Source organism: Eumetopias jubatus, unplaced genomic scaffold (genome assembly GCF_037043125.1).
Source record: "Eumetopias jubatus isolate StellerSeaLion01/CBP00866 unplaced genomic scaffold, mEumJub1_p1.0 scaffold_4, whole genome shotgun sequence".
Lineage (NCBI taxonomy): Eukaryota > Metazoa > Chordata > Mammalia > Carnivora > Otariidae > Eumetopias > Eumetopias jubatus.
Genome location: NW_028274810.1, coordinates 110,195,689 through 110,205,502, shown reverse-complemented (window position 1 = coordinate 110,205,502; position 9,814 = coordinate 110,195,689). Strand labels below are relative to the sequence as shown.

The window sequence follows — 9,814 nt, the reverse complement described above, 5'->3', positions numbered from 1 at the left end:
CCCTCCCGCGCATCTGGGGCTCAGCCCCCACGGGTTAAGTGGGGAAACCTGTAAGTTTTGCAAAGCTCTTGGCCTCTGGACCCCTCCTCAGCCCCGGTCCGTCCTCACTTGGGGTCAAGCGGGCCCTGACTGCCCCGGGCGGTCTGGCAGTCCCAGCCTCAGCTGGCCTGCGAGGGGCCTGGGGCCAAGGTCAGACCCCGGCCCGCCCCCATGGCCACGCCCCTTCCCGTCCGGGCGGGGCCTCCGGGGCGCGCGCGCGCGGCCGCGGCGTAGGGAGCGTTCCCATTGGGCCGCGCCGCCCACGTGACCCGACGGCCCGGCCCGCGCGCCCGGAGCCGGGGCCGCGCCTGCGCGCGCCGGCCCGCGTGCACGCGCGCGCGCCCGGGCCTCCGCCCGTCGAGCCGGCGCCGGGACCGCCAGGTCAGTCTCCTCGGCGCGCGCTCGGGCTGGGGCGCGCGGCGCGGGCGCGTGGGGCCGTGGGCGCGCAGGAGGAGCGCGGCAGCCTCCTGCCCTGGGCGCGTCCCGGGACCCCGCGCCCTGGCCTGGCCGCAGCGCTGCGGGAACGCGGGCCTGGGCGCGGCCACGTGCGGGGCGCCGGCTGGAGGCCGGGCTCAGGCCCAGCCCGCTGTTTACCCCTCATGCGGGCAGCGGGGCGCCCCCGGCTGGAAGAGCTGAGCCCGCTCCCGTTTGTGGGGGGCGGGTGACCCCTGTACCCCGTTCATCCTCCCGAAGGCCCGCCCCGGGATCTGGTTCAGCCCCATTCCCTGCTCAGTTTCTTCATGGGCGTCGTTCGGAGGGACTTGTCATCAGAACCCCGTGGGCTTCCCTGTCCTGCGGTAGGACCGGGATGGCAGCGGATGTCGCGGGAGTCTGAGCTCCAGGTCCCAGTATGTGGTCTGCGGCCCGGCTCAGGCTCTTGCTAGGCCTGGTAGCCTGGCAGTGCCTACCTCTCGAAGCAGTAGCCCACCTGCAGAACCAGGTCAGCAGCCTTATCCCAGGTGTCGCAGGGATTAAACAGGTGGCTCTGCACACGCCCCAGGGTTCTGCTGGGCAGCTGGGGGCTGGGATGGGTGGCATGCTCAGCGGCAAGCCGGCAGAGCGCTGCCCCTGTGTCGTGTGGTGACCTCTCAGGCCGGTGCCTGGCACATTTGCTCTGTGAGAGCAGGTTTGAGGGTGGCAGGGCGTCCAGGCCATCAGGTCGCAGTGCCCATGGCCACCCAGCCCAGGCTGTTCGGCATGCGCTGCACCTCGACTCCTGGCCTGCAGGCTCTGTGGTCAGCTCTGCACGTGATAGTGGGTTCCTGGGCCTCAGCCTGGTGTTTGGACTCAAGGGATGCACCTGGGCTGGAGCAGCTTGGGGGTGGGGACCAGATGGGGTCCATGGAGGGAACCTGTGCTCTTCTTGCCCAGGGGCCTCTTCAGAGCTCTGTGCAGGTGACCTCACATCCTCCCATGAGGTTATTAACCCCATTTCTCAGTTGAGGAGGCTGAGGCCCAGTGAAGCGGAGTCAGGTCCTCCTCACCTGCAGATCTAACTGGAGCCTTGGTTTGCCCATCTGTGAAGTGGGTGCTGTTTGGCCTATCCTGCAGGCTGCTGTAAGGAGGCAACAGGAGAGGCTGAGTCCGGGGCCTAACCGGAGGCAGGCATGGGTGTCTCTCCACTGCTACCCAGGCCACTCTCATGAGGCTGCTCTTCAGGGGGAGAGGCTGCTCCTCAAATGTCCCTTTGAGGAGCTGGCCACCCCCCAACACACCCCATAATTGTTTGCTCTGTGCCATGCCCCATGCTGGAATCAGAGGTGGGTGATGGGGGTCAGCTTCAGGACCCCACTGGCTGGAGGGGGGCAGGGCGGGTCGTGGCCCCCCTCCACCCCCAAGTGGTCAGTGTGGTGGGAGAAAATGTAGGTGGTGAACGGATGGGACTTCCAGGCTGTCTCCTTGGCTTACTGGCTCCTCCTCGACCTTGCTGTCCTCCAGGACACCTCCCCTGACCACCAGGCTGGGGCTGGGGGCCCCAGCGAGCCCCCTTTGTCTCCTCCATGCCAGCTTAGGCCCTGGCTGAGGGTGGCTGGTCAATGCAGAGTCAGTGGCGTGGGTGTGGTGGCGGACAGGGAGAAAGCCAAGCGGGTGGGCTCCTTTTCCAGACAAGAGGCGGTTTGGAAGGTGAGGGGTTCCTGGAGGTGCCACGGGTGGGAGGCTCAGCAATGACCTCAGGGCACTGGGCAGTGTGTGCTGAGAAATGCTCACCAAAGCCCCGACTCGAAGCATTAGCCAGCTTGACTTCATGCCCACGTGGCTGGGAAGAGGTGCACACAGTCAGCCCCGAGCTGGTGTGAGCCCACCCTGCTCCCCGGTGGGGGGCCTGGGGAGTCTGCAGACACACAGGACCTGTGCTACTGGCCTTGGGGGCTCACATCCAGATGGGGACACTGGTGCCTCACTGGCTGGCAGACCCGAGCCGGGAGGGTGGGTCAGGCAGAAAGGGCACGGGCCTCTCCCGGTAGCATCTGGCTGGAGGGGCAGAGCCGGGAGCGGCTGGGGCTGTGGCTCCAGTGACTGGTGATGGTTTCCCCCAAGACCTTGGCCTTGCCTGTTCCCCAGAGGCTCCAAACCTCACTGTAGGCTGTAAACAGTTGGTGCACTGTGGTTTCTCCCCTTTGGCCAGCCCTGACCTGTGCCCTCTGTCTGGCATGGCCTCCCTACCAGCTGCCTGGCTGGGCCACCTCCACGCAGCCTCCCTCGCTGCTGTCACCTGCTGTCCGGAGTCCCTGGTACCCCTTGCTGCCCCGTGGGGCTTTTCCCAGGGCTGGCAGGTACAACAGGGCAGGCTGAGCTAGAGTCAGGAGGGCCTGGATTTCGAGTTTCTTGCCAGGTACCTAGTGCCTCGGCCCTCAGTTTCTGCATCTATAGAATGGGAGCAGCAAGGTGTGGGGTCAGTCACATGGGTGGACATTCAGAAGGTGTGCGGGAAACACCACCTCCCTCCTTCCAACCTGGACCGTGGCCATGGCTCTGAGCCTTCTTGTCGGCGGGCAGGAGGGTTCTCATCATCCGGGCAGTGGTCCTCAGCGGGGCTGGCATCTTTACGGTCACAGTATGGTTGGGACCTGGCTCTAGCAGCCAGTCAGGACTTACATTCTCCCTGACCCAGCAAACTGGAGAGCCTACTGTATGCCAGGCCCCGAGAGGCTGTGAGCAGGGCTGCCCGAGCTGGCAGTCACACATGCGGGATAAAGCTCACAGACGTGCTAGGAAGCTATGGGCTCGGCGTGGGGGCTGGCAGGCAGTGGGGAGGGCGGCCCCAGGAAGGGCCGGTGGGGGCCGGTGGGGGCCGGTGTCGGCCGTCAGACCTGCACCTGCCCTGCTCATCTCCCTGCTCATCTCCCGCCGGGGGTCCCCAGGCCTCCGGCGCCGCCGACCCCTCTCTGTCCTGGGTGCCTGGCCCGAGCATGGTGGAGTCCTGCATGGATGCTCAGGATGCAGGACTGTGGAACGTCACCGCAGGCCAGCAGCGGGGAGGTCCTTGTGCCCCGTGCTCAGGAGCTGTCTGCTGGGGGAGGGGCTGGGCCAGGAAGGTGGCTTCAGGGCCCCACTCTCCTGCTGGGTGACCCTTGGGGTGGGAGTCTTTGCCATAGTCTGCCAGCAAGTGAGGGCTGGACCCGATCAGGGACTGTCGACTGGGCTATCACCCCCAGTCACTGGGTGCTTTTTTCGGGGCACACACGTGTCCCTGAGGAGGTTCTGGTGCCTCCAGGCAGGGGGCACCGTTGCTGATGTGGGCGGATGGAAGGTGGGGAACCCGAGACTGCAGCCTAACTCAGATTCGGGGGAGCCACGGAGTGTTCTAGAGCAGGGGTGGTGGGATGGAGCAGAGCCGGTAGGGTCTGAGGTATGGTCCTAGAAGTGGGAGCATCAGGAGGACAGCTCCTACTGTAGGGGGTCTGGGGTCTTTGGTGCTTGGCTGGGGGCTGATATGCTGGGACAGGGCTCTAAGCCAAGGATGTCGGGATGGGTGCTGCGGTGGGCCTCCCCAGCGTCCAGGCCTGGTTGCCCAGAGCACACTTAGTCCATGACAGGTCACTGGCTGTCTGGCTTCAGGCCAGTTCTCCTTTGGGGGCTCAGTTTCCCCTTCCGCAGATGGGGGGCTCTGACCTGCCTTCTCCAGCTCCTCCGTCTCCACAGCCCCTCCTGGGAGCTGCAGGAGCCTGTTCCCACGGCCTCTCTGGCCACAGAGACCCCAAAGCCGGGGCTGGCCGAGCCGGTGGAGGCGGGCTGACAGGCAGGCTGCCCTGCCCTGTCCCCTTCCCATGGGACTGGTGCTCCCAGCCACTCTCCTGGCCCTGCGGCCCGTCTTGTGACTCAGGCTTCCTGGAAGAGGCGCGGGAGGGTCCGGAGGATTCCCCGCCACCCCACCCAGGGTTCCCGCCTGCCGGCTGCCTGTCCCATCACCGCCCCTGTGGCTACACGTGGTGGGCTTGACCTCTTCTTCAACTTTGCCCGCACCCCCAGAGGGTGCTCCTTTCTGTTGGTGCCCCGCCCCCATCGTCTGCTGGTGTGGGGACACGGGCCCTCCTCACTCTCTTGCCTGGACCAGGACCTGCCAAAGCCAACATTTCTCCTGCTTTCATCTCCCTGCCGGGGTCAGCTGCACAGCTCCTCTCGGGCTACTCTCTGGCCGGCTGCCCAGTGGCCCATCTGCTGGGAATTGCCATGTGGAACTCAGGGGGCGCCTGGGGGGGGGGGCCCGGGGCTCTCCACAGTCACCTCGCTGTCCCCTCCACATGGTCCTAAGGAGCCCAGAGCCATGGTCCCAGCTCTGCCGGGTCTCTCTGGGTGACCCTGGGCCTGCCCCTGTGCTTCCTGGGCCTCAGTTTTCTTGTCTGGAGAAGGGCACTTGGGGCACACCCTGGACCTCACGGCAGACTGGATGGGCCGGAGCCCAGCCGCTGCTTCCTGCCCTGCATCTGCTGTGTGTGACCACATCACACCAGGCTCTCCGCTTGCCCTCGCCAGGGGCCTGTGACCTGGGGAAGCGCAGCCCTTGGTGCCTTGGCTTCTCTAGGGGTCATGCTGGGCTCTCGGGCCCGGGTGGGCCTGTGCAGGGTGGGCAGAGACAGCACCACCTGCCCCGGGGCTCACATGCGGGGAGGGGCAGCATTCAACAGGGCCCTCACTACGTCGTTATGGTGTAATCCAGATGTAGTGATGTTCCTTGTAAGAATTCAAACAGCCCAGGCAATTTATAACTGCTGTGGGCTCCGGGCTTCTGGCCATCGGCTTGGTTTCACAGGAGCAGACTGCTCTGTGTCTCACTTGAAATGGGCCTCTCTCCTGATGGCACCCGTGGACCCAGGTCTCCGGGTCTGGATGGACCCACGTGTATTAGTCAGTGCCCACCCCCATTATCTCCATCTCGGCAGCTGCGTGGTCCGATGGGGAATGCAGGCGACTGGCCTGGCCTTGCTTCTGCCTCCCCGTGCCCCGTGAGGGCCTGCCCGGGCCTGAACTGGCCCCTGTTGGGCGATGGGTGAAGGCGGAGAGAGGTGGTCCTGACCCTGGGAGGGACCCATGGGTGAACAAGACCTGCAGGAGACAGCAGTCGCTTTCCCAGAGTGTGTGACCCTCCGACTTTGAGGCTGTGGTGGGCAGGGAGTCCGGGTGGCCTTCTGGGAGGAGGTGGCATCTGGCCTGGGCTTGAAGGATGTGGGCATCACAGTAGAGGGGAGGGGCTCCCAGGGCTCGGGGCCGGGGTGAACAGTGTCGCTGGGGCAGCTCCGTGGTCAGCCCTGCCCTAGACCCCCCTCACAGCCGTTTCCCCAGGTGGGCGCTGCATGTTTGGGGTGGAGGAACCCTGCTCGGGGTGGTGTGGTGGGAAGTGTGCTGGGATGGAAGGCAGCTGTGTCGTGCCCCATGCTCCCTCAGCCGGGCTTGTGTGGTCCTCTGAGTGGCCTGGAACCAGGGCTGTCTGTTCCTCATTTACAGACAAGGAGCCTCCAGGTGTGTGTGGGAGTGGGGGGTGGACCCCATCCCAGCCCAACCACCTGCTCACGCTCCCCTCTCTGGCCTCAGTTTTCCCTATCTCTAAAGTGGGGCTGGGATGACCTGCCCCTGCTGGTGGGGCGAGAGCCTGATAAAGGGGCAGAGAGGAGGTCCTGCCTCTGGCCTTTGGCTTAACTTGCCCGCCTGTGCCTCAGTTTCCCCTCTGTAAATGGGGATGGGAAACACTTTTGTGGGGATGTTGGGAAGTGTAAGAGGGGCGGAGGGGGTCCAGGCAGCCCAAGGCGCACAGTGGGTGCCCTGCTGATGGGTGACGCAGCCCCCCGCCCCCCTGCACCCGCTCTTCCATGACCTCGGCTGCTGGGATGTTCCCACGGCCGGGCAGCCGCAGGAAGCCATCTGGAGGCCTTGTTTACCCTCCCCCAGCCTCCCTGGCAGGAAGTCACCGGAAGGGCCGTCCCGAGGGGCCCCCAGCCTGTGAGGACAGCCAGTGGCCGGGGGGTCCCCAGTGGAGCGCGGGGGGCAGGGAGCACAGAGGCTAGACTGGGGCGGAGCTGGGTGCTCCCGGGCCCCCTGCGGCACGCAGGCTGGAGTGCAGATGGAGCTGTCCATCTGCACGTCCAGCCCGTATGACACCCCTTCCCCCCACACGGGCCTCAGACGAGGCGCAGCACGGCCATGGCCCATGAAGTCAGCCTCAGCCCTGGGTGGTCTGTGTGATGGTCAGGGGTGGGGTGGGGTCCAAGGAGCCATGGGAGGGTCCCCTAACCCAGGGGGCAGGGGAACAGGGTGCAGGTGGACGCTGTGGCCTCTGGGACCGTGGCTGAGGGGTGGGGCTGTTGCGAGGTGAAGTAGAGAGGTGGGCAGGGTCTGGGGGCGTGGATGGTGACAGTAGGGCTGGGGGTGGCCCTGAGACCCTGTTCTCTCCACCCTCCCCTTGGAGACCCTCAGATCAGCCTGCAGGTCTGGACACGCCTCCAGCAGGGTCAGCGCCCCTCGGGATGTGCCCAGCCGCCCTGGCATTTGCGGCGGCCCCGATGCCCACTGACTGGCCTGAGTGTGGCTGGCTCGGCCTGGGGACAGTTCCCACGGATGCTGCCAGCCGGGCCTGCCCAGCCTGAGGAAGGACGCTGACCCCAGCCGGCCCTTGGCTGCCTTGCGCCCGCCTGGCTTCCCGCTTTCAGGAGGAGCCTGGTGGGCTGGGGGTCAGACGGCCCTGCCTGGCCGGCCATGGGGAGCCAAGGGGCACCCCCGCCTGGTTGCTTCCTGTCCCCTCCATGTTCTCACTGCTTTCCCTCCCCTTTCGCTCCTCCCCCACTTTGGCAGGCTCTGTTGCAGGGTCCTTGTGGGCAAAGCCCTCCCTGAGAGTGTGCTGGGGTTTTGGGGGCAGGGTGAGTGTCTCCCCGACCCTTCCTGTGAGGAAGTGAGCGTGAGAACCAGGGCTCTGGGCAGGATCCCGGATCCAGGAGCACGCTGCTGGGAGGCGTGGCCATCAGCCAGTCCTGGGTGAGACTGGATCTTCTAGTGGCGCCCGTGGACTGAGGACAGGCGGCCGTGGGCCTGTCCCAGGAGGGTCACCGGCTGTTTCCGAGCGCGTCCTGCACTCCAGGCCCACCGGCCTGTGACGTAGCCACACAGCTGCCCTCCAGGTCTGCGCATTGCTGGCCTCGCCCCCTCCGTGCAGGGAGATACTAAAAAGTCTGTAAAGAGGTTGCTGCGGGGGCTGGGCCCTGGGCCTGCTGAGATGCCCTTACGATGGGAGAAGCTTGGAGAGGTGTGAGGGGCGCTGGGCATGGAGTCCAGAGCCTGGGGAGGCTGGCCTGGGGACAGGGGCTGGCCTCAGCTCCCCACACTGTTCCTGCCTGGGTGCAGTACCTTCTCTTGATGGTGCTGGACAAGGCAGGGCTCTGCATTCACCTCCCCTCTGCTGGGGATCTGCGTGGCCACTGTATCGAGGGTAGAAGATCCTCAGTGTTGGGTGATCCACTTGGGCAGGGGCTCCTCGACGGCTGAGAGCCTGTTGTGGTTGCTGGCACTGTAATTTGTGGGCGCCTGGCCCCCAGGGTCACTGCCTGGTTGCTGTGGCCAACTTTGTGGTCATGCCAGCAACTGAGCTTTTGTCCCCATGAGCTTGCTTGGACCCAGAGCACAGCCATGGAGGGTGTCCACTAGGTGTTCAGTAAGTGTGAGCCGGTGAGTGCGCCTCCAAGGAGGTGGGGTTTGGACGGGCAGATGGAGCCAGGAGGGAGTCCTAGGTAGGTGGCAAAGGCCTGGTGACAGCATAGGATGATGTGGGGACACAGAGAGCTCTTGGTACAGGGCACAGCAAGGGCAAAGGGCTGGAAGCAGGACCACACATGGCATGTCCTGGAAGAACAGGGAGGCAGGTGAGGCTGGAGCAGAGCAAGGAGGGGAGTCGGGGGGACCATAGCCCATGGGTGGGGCCTTGGGGGGTGGGGAGGGGAGTGGAGGGGACAGTAGCCCGTGGGCGGGGGAGACTTGGGCTTTCCTTCTGAGTGGTGTGGGTGCCATCAAGGGCTTTAGCCCTGAAGGACAGCGTCAGCTTAGGCGATACCAGGTAGGGAGTCGGGGGTAGGGTGGGGTACCCCAGATACCAGGGTGGGGGCTGGCTCTGGGTAGACGCTCCCCAAACTCTCAGTGACCTCAGGTGGTCCAGGCACTGCTGTCTCACTTGTCACCACCCATGGGGGCTTTCCTGCCCCCGTTGGGGATTCTGGGGAGTTTCTGTTTCCTCCTCTGTGCTTGATTCTGTGACACACCTCGATCTGGGGTTGCAGAGACCTGCCCCCCCGCCCCCCACCGTGGTGATTCTGAGAACCGGGGCCCACCAGAGCCTGCCTTCCCTGGGAAGCAGTTCTTACAGGTTCCCCTGAAGGCTGGGTCACCTTTCTGCTCCCTGCCCTTTCCTGCCTCCTGGCCTTTACTCAGGCCCTGACCTCTGCCCGGACCCCCAGCCCGTTTGCCCTTCTCAGGGGGTCTCTTAAGACAAAAGGGGGACCGTGTGTCCTGCAGTGTCCTACTGGGTGTGGTCCGGCAGGCCACCTGGGGCGATCCAGCCCTCCGGGGATGCCTGCACCTGCTGCTTACGAGCTGAACGTGGCCTGGACTCTGGGCAGTCCCACGCGCATGTGCCGTTTGTGACCGTTTGTGACCTGGTGGTCGCCCCGTAGCGCGTTGCTCGTCTCTGCTGTCCTGTCCTGTCTTGGAGCTCTGTCGCTGCGGGCTGGGAGCACTCGGTGCCTGGGCTTTGCCTCTGAACCAGCTTTGCCTGCTGCCGGCTCCCTCTCCAACGAATAAATCTCTGACCTGTGCTCACTTTGTGTGTGGTGGCTGTGTTTGTAACTTCTAAAGATGCTCTGACAAATCTTCCCCGTCCTTGAAGGCCAGCCCTGCCCAGCCAGCCTGGAACCCCGCAGGGCCCCCCCTTACCTGCCCGGCCCTCTGTCCCTCCCCGGCCTGCTCTGTGCCCTCAGCAGCCCGGTGTGCACTTGCTGGGCCCGGGAGGGGGCTGCCCACGTGCTCTCCCCCATGTTACCACGCCCACCCTCCTGGCTGGACCCCCAGACCTTGCCTCCCCCCACCGCCCCGGCATACCCTGTCTACCCTTCCCTGGGTTTCTTCTCTCACACATGGGTGCACGAGGGACCCGCTGGTTCTGCTAAGAAGGACGTAAGCCCCCTGCTGCTGCGGTACATGGGGGTTCTGGAAGCATGGGTGCTTGTGGGTATCCAGCCTTGCTCTCTGGTGCGTGCAGTCCCTGTGGGTGGAAGGGGGACAGGCCTGCGCGTGACCCAGC

General features: G+C 65.3%; 1 protein-coding gene across 1 annotated transcript in view; it reads left to right on the top strand.

Annotated features, from left to right (window-relative positions):
* Window positions 1-362: 362 nt before the first annotated feature.
* The window catches only part of PTP4A3 (protein tyrosine phosphatase 4A3), a 33,673-nt gene continuing 24,221 nt past the window's right edge, over window positions 363-9,814 (top strand). Inside the window, exon 1 of the mRNA XM_028105661.2 lies at window positions 363-420. The gene's annotated coding sequence lies outside the window, so the exon portion shown is untranslated. The remainder of the gene's footprint in view (window positions 421-9,814) is intronic.